The 6,482-nt window shown below is 36.3% G+C and overlaps 1 protein-coding gene across 1 annotated transcript in view; it reads left to right on the top strand.

Moving 5' to 3' along the window:
* The first annotated feature begins 3,719 nt into the window (after positions 1–3,719).
* The window catches only part of LOC110289108 (olfactory receptor 18-like), a 4,384-nt gene continuing 1,621 nt past the window's right edge, over positions 3,720–6,482 (top strand). The window contains exon 1 of the mRNA XM_021155298.1: positions 3,720–3,960. The gene's annotated coding sequence lies outside the window, so the exon portion shown is untranslated. The remainder of the gene's footprint in view (positions 3,961–6,482) is intronic.

The following is a 6,482-nucleotide window of genomic DNA, read 5'->3' as shown; positions in this document are numbered from 1 at the left end:
TTCTCTGTGTAGCCCTGGCTGTCCTGGAACTCACTTTGTAGACCAAGCTGTCCTGGAACTCAGAAATCTGCCTGCCTCTGCCTCCGTGCTGGAATTAAAGGCGTGTCAGCACATCTTGGCATTCTTATTGATGCATGGGCCAATTGGATTATACTTCCTGCTGAATTTATCCTTATCATATTTCTGGTGGTGTGGAATGCATCAGCCTAATGTGTATATATATATTTTAGGTCAAAAAGTAGCATCCCCAAAATGTCAATGCTGGTAATAATGCAATAAAAAGGAATAGGACCAGGTAAATATACAGACTGTTGTTGGATAAACAGAAGACCAACTTCAGCACTCTTTAAAAGTCTCATACAGTCAATGTCTGATATTATAATTTGGGTTCCTTTTTACTAGGACTTCCCTTAGTATGTTCCTCAACATACTATACATATGAGTCATATATCTCAGTCAAGTGCATCTAGTTTCTGCTAATTGTAGAGTTTTTTATCAACTTAAAGTCTCCCACCCTACATTCTGACTCATAATGCCTACCTGTTTTCCACATTTGTGCTTCTCTTAATTTCCAGAGAAATATTCATAGCAGTTTGATTCCCAGTAACACGTTATTTCTACCCATGGTGGGTTCAATTTAATGGTTTTGAAAGATCCTGACAGAATGTAAAAGGACAAAGAAGCCCTGAAATTGGCAAGATAGATGTCAGTGTTAGCAGAACTAGCTTCACTGATTTAGAAAAATAGAGGTGCACAATGCTCTGGCCATTCCTCAAACCTGTGTGTCTGCCAATGTTCTGACCAGGTGTGTGCCCATTGCTGCACCTTCATTAGACTCTTTCCTTATACCCCTCCCATACCCATTTCTTGAGAATAGACATTGTTTAGATCTGGAAATCCCCTATTCTCCCCCTTCTCCTTTCCCCCCTGAGGGCTTATAAAAACTGGGACCTCTTTCCCCTCGATGTCTACTCCTCTACCCCTGCATGGGATATGAGTCATCCCCAGAGCTCTGGCTTTCCCTGAATAAGGTCTCATGTGGTTTGCAACAAGCTCAGTCTATCGTGAGTTCTTGGGTGTCCCCTATTGTCCTGAGGCCTGAGCGAGGGGCTCCTCTCAGAGTCTTTCATTTTCACCATGCATTTGCTTACAAAACCAAATAAATAATATCTTATATTCTATCTTATATTCGGGGCATTAGCTTGAGCCCAAGCTATTTTATCACTAAAAACCTTTTTTTTTTTCTTTCTTATTTTTCCTGAATATATTGGGTCATTTCTCACAGAGGAATAGAATATCTTTAGAACAGAGCTAGTAGACTCTCCACTGTGTGTTTTATATACTCCTGGTAGAAAAAATGAATGCTTTTACTGTTGCTGTCAAAATGTCTCTTTAATAGGATGGATTCATGTCCCCTGAATATGATCTGAAAAGTTAATGATCACCAAAATTAACAAAATGATATTATTTATTATTTTTAAAAGCAAAACAACAAAAGGAAGAATGAAAAGGTGAAAAATTTTCAAACTTGACATTTACAGAAGAAGAAGAAGGTGCTGAAACTTTTGTTTCCCCAGAGGCTAATATGGAATGTGACATGGTTAGTATAATGCTTTCGTATACTACAATATGTGTTAAAAATACAGAAAAAGTCAATGCCATGCTTAACTCTTCTGCTCCTACATTTTAGATCTCCGTCTCAGTTTGGAAGTCATATAGTATTTGATCCCAGTTCTCACGACAAATGATTGTGTTTTATATCACACGTTCCTGTTGTACAACCACTCAAAACGTCTCAATTTTAGCCCTTCATATATATAAAAAATTTGTGTCTGTATATGTTATATGTGTCCATGTGGGACTTTGAAAGGCAGCCTGTTCTCTTGTTGAGCTAAGTTTAAACCCTGGAGACCCAGCAGATTAATCTGCAAGGGACAGAAGTCTTGTTTGTGGCTCCTGACAGGAAGCCCCAGCTCCATAATTCTGTGTTCTTCAGTCATGTAGGCTGTCTGGACTCCACCCCCACAGTTACCTGGCAACAGCAAGGTAGCCCAGCCCACTATAAAAAAAGCTGCTTTCTCTCTCCTCATGCTCTTATCCTCTTACCTCTTATTCTCTTGCTCTTACTCTTGCTCCCTTGCTCTCCCTCTCTCTGCCTTCCCTTCCTCCTCTCTCCATGTGGCCATGACAAGCCTCTGCTTCTCTACTCTCTCCTTCTCTCTGCCTTTCTACAATTGACACCTTAAAACCAAGGACAATCTCGGCTCATCTAAACCCACCCTGCTGGAGAAATTAAGTATGTCTTTCACTAACAAGCTGAGCATTTAACCTCCCTACAGGAGGTCTGCCTGTGTACCAGCCATGGCCACCAGCCAAATCAACCTGGTCAATGAGCAAGCTGCTTGAGCTAGTCAGACTCTCTCCTCTGTGCAGTAACCTGCCAGAACTCTCTCCCCCTAACATTTTCCCTTCAGCCTACAGGCCAGAGTCTGCCCAAGGGTACATTCTCCTCAATGTACACTGGCATCTGGGATGTCTGAGAGTGAGAATCTGTTGTTCTTGGCCTCCATGCTGCCCACAGACCTCAGAACGGGCTCCTCCATGGTGCTCAGCAGTCTGTGGTGCCCAAGAGTTGGAGCCCAACTTAGGCAGTTCCATGGGGACCCCAGATTGTGCCATTTCCTCACCCCTGGAATAGGATCTTGTGGCTTCTCACTGTCCAGTGCCCACCCAGTAGTTCCATGGGGTCCTCGACACAGTCAATAGTTGTAATTGCTTTAATGAAAGCATATGCCATACTGTCAGGTGCTTAATAGAAAAAACCCGTGTCTCAAGAAACCAAGAAAAGTGTATGATCCTTAAGAAAATGAATCTTTGTAATACCATGCAAATTAGATTGTAATATATCTAGGCAATGATTGTGACAGTTATAGCCATCTAAATTTTTGAATTTCAACATCTTTAAGCCACCCTGATACGTTTATACAGCTTATTTGGCCTCCGGTATATTTTGAAATATATGTATATACAAATATGCATGTAACAACTATTAATAAAAAGGAGGCAACAAATTTGAAAGAGAGAAATGAAGTGTATATGGAAGGTTTGGAGAGAGCAAAGACAAGGTAGAAATGATATAGTTATATTATATCACAAAAATGAAAGAAAAAATAAGTCACTGCCTACAATATAGACATATATAATGGAAAATAAAGGTAGAACCTGAAATGGCATGTAAAATACATGTAAAATAGTGAAAAACATGCATCTTCATAGCATAAAATCAGAAACTCAAGTACATGACTGTTGAATGAATCAAACCAAATTTCTTCTTACAGATATTAAGTGAAAAAAATAGAAATTTTACCTGATACTTCATATGGAAAACATGATTCTCTATAAAGCACATTAATCATTCAATAAAATTGCATATATGAAACCTCATACTGTCTCATTTAATTGAAAGTATGTGCTCTGGTTTTCTAATATTTCTACAACCTGGATGTCAAAAGAGTTATAGTTAAGTTTCTCCCTGAGGTAGGAAGGGTTATACTTTTCCCAGAATATTCACTTTTCCCTTTCTCTTCTACATGAGTATTAATAGATCCTTAGAGACTTGAATAGCTTAATGGATGATTATTGGCTCTGTGAATTGAGCCTCAAACTCATAAATACCCTGTGTTTCTGCTCAAGATTTTAGCAGATCTGATCCAGAATAACTTACTTGCATGTTTTCTTCTCACAAATCCATCAGCTGCTTGAGAAGGGTCATGATTTATTGTCTTCCTACCAGTCCTGAACACAGAACATGGGCCATCATCACACACACAAGCCGAGTGTAAAAGTATATCAGTCACTTTTGGTCATCTTTGAATGGAAATAATTACAGCCTTAGTAAGTGCTAATCTATGTAAGATACAAATGAGAGACAGCAGTGCTTTTATTTTTGGCACCAGAAAGGTAAAGATACGTGGTATGAGATAATCAAAGACAAAATACATCAATAAGCATAGTTTTATGTCATTGTGCAATTAAGTTTATTTTCTTAGTTAAACATGTGCTTATTAATTAGTTAATGTGAGAGCTCTCATACTGTTTAGTTTTTTTACCCATTAGGATTTTAACTTATTAAGAATGTTTTCTACCATAAAATGAAAGTGATATCTTTCTGAGCTCTCTTCTATTGATTAAAAATATCATGAGCTTGAATATATGAAGAAGGTAGAGATGAAAATGATCATAAGGACCAAATATCGAGAACCAGTGATTGGGGCATTGTACAACACATGTGAATATATTATTTATCAAACTGAGATAGGAATATTTAGTTTAAGATCAGTCTAGTATCCTGAAATTTGAACTCAAAGCTTCTACATAGCCAGAAATTGTAGGAAAATAAAAGACAAAAATGAGTGAATAGAGAAACTTTTACCCAGAGCTTCCAAATATCAAATCATGTATTGAATTGATCAATCATGTACATTTGATCATTACAAATTATGTATTTCATTGAACTTGTACCTTAATATATGTCAAACTATTTCTCTATAAAATATATTTATGCATTATCATCATATTAATTTTAGATAAGTATATTTTCTGTAACCTAAAATGATTTTTTATTTTGTGAGATTGAAATTTAATTCAAATATTCCTCCCTTGTTTTTCTTCCCCCCAAACCCTCACAAAAAGCCCTCCTAATTCTCCTTCAAATTAGAGCACATTTTTTAATGATTGTTTTATATATATATATATATATATATATATATATATATATATCTAAATATTTCCTGTTCACTTTCTTACAATGTTATTTGTATGAATGTTTGTATGGTTTATTGTTCATTTTGTAATTTTTAGAATGCCTTGCATTCTAACAGTGTGATAGCAGTTTGAATACAGTTGTTCAGATTTCATCCCCTGTATAACCAAGAGCCATCTATTCTACTAATTGAACCTTAAATTTCTCTTCGCCCTAATCTCTGGAAAACTCATAGACATTTTATTTTCTACTCTGTGTCACTAATATAACATGTAGTAGAGCTGTATGTGCCTTTGTCCTTTCAGCTACAGTAAGAATATCCCTCAGATAGGGTGAAGAAGGAGCAGGCAATCAGAATGTTAAAATCGAATAACACAAACCAAATCTGTAGCTTGTCTTCATTTGTTAATTTACCTCCACTGTTTACTTCAGCATTTATTCTTAATACTTTTTCCAACATACAAACATAAACTTTAATGCAAGAGAAACAATAAAATCACAGTTATAGGTTCTATACTGAGGAAATGGAAAACTGAGGGATGTGAATAGATGACTCAGGGTGAGATATTTGTTGTACACAATGAGGAACTGAGTTTAATTACTAGCATCCATAAAAGGGTATGGTGGGGTGTTTCTGTAACCTTCACACTGTGTGAGTAGGATTTCACTATCAGCCAATGTAATAATCCATGTAAGATCTAGGATCAGTCAGATCAGGATCAATATATGCCTTAAAATATAAGATGGACAGTAACAAAAGTTGACCTCTTACCAACTCAAATATTTCACGTGTGGACACACACTTTCATCCCCACACTAGAAATGTCTGAATTTACTTTGAAATTTCTAATTATATCTCAAAACATATTCCAAAAGAGGGTGTAGGCTCCCATGTTGATGGAGTTACAGGCTGTTGTCAACTACCTGATGTGAGTGGTGGGAACAAAACTTCAGTCCCCTTTAAGAGAAGGAAGTGGATTTTAGCTGCTGATCCAACTCTCTATGCTTGATTTTAGCTTGTGTACTCAAAATATAAATCCAAGGAAATAATCTTATGCACTTTTAAGATTAAATATACATAACTTCTTCATAGATCTCTTTCATTAGAATGATATTTTCTAAAGGCAATATACGGAAACGGAATGTTCTTCTTTCTATGTAAACTTTTGTTAGAGTGATATTTTACGGTTTTTTGAGTAATTATTTGAAATAATTTTCTTTTCTATTATGCTTTTGCCTATTAACATATATATTATTGTCACAGAAGCCATTGTAGAAAGGGTTGTGAGAGTCTGCCACAAATGAAAATGTAACTAAATTTACGTTTTGTCCATTTTGGCATTATTATCACAGTATGCAAGACAGAGAAGATTTATTAAAAAATTATGTATTGAAGTCACAGTTTTGTAGTCTACATGTTCAATCTATACAGCACTGGCTTTGATGATGGCATCTTTGTGAATAGCTGAAATACAAATGTATTGGAGAGAAAGTGAAAATATATTACAAGAGAAATTGAGGGGGGTTAGAGTCTCTTAATATCGACCAGGGCATATCTTAATTAATGTACTGCTCACAAGACATCTCTTCTCCTTTATGTCTTCTCTTCTGTCTTGTACACTTCTGTTCTGTTCTGTTCTGTTCTGTTCTGTTCTGTTCTGTTCTGTTCTGTTCTGTTCTCTTCTCTTCTCTTCTCTTCTCTTCTCTTCTCTTCTCTTCT

The sequence above is a fragment of the Mus caroli genome, unplaced genomic scaffold (genome assembly GCF_900094665.2).
Source record: "Mus caroli unplaced genomic scaffold, CAROLI_EIJ_v1.1 scaffold_13021_1, whole genome shotgun sequence".
NCBI lineage: Eukaryota > Metazoa > Chordata > Mammalia > Rodentia > Muridae > Mus > Mus caroli.
This window is presented reverse-complemented; position numbering and strand designations above follow the sequence as displayed.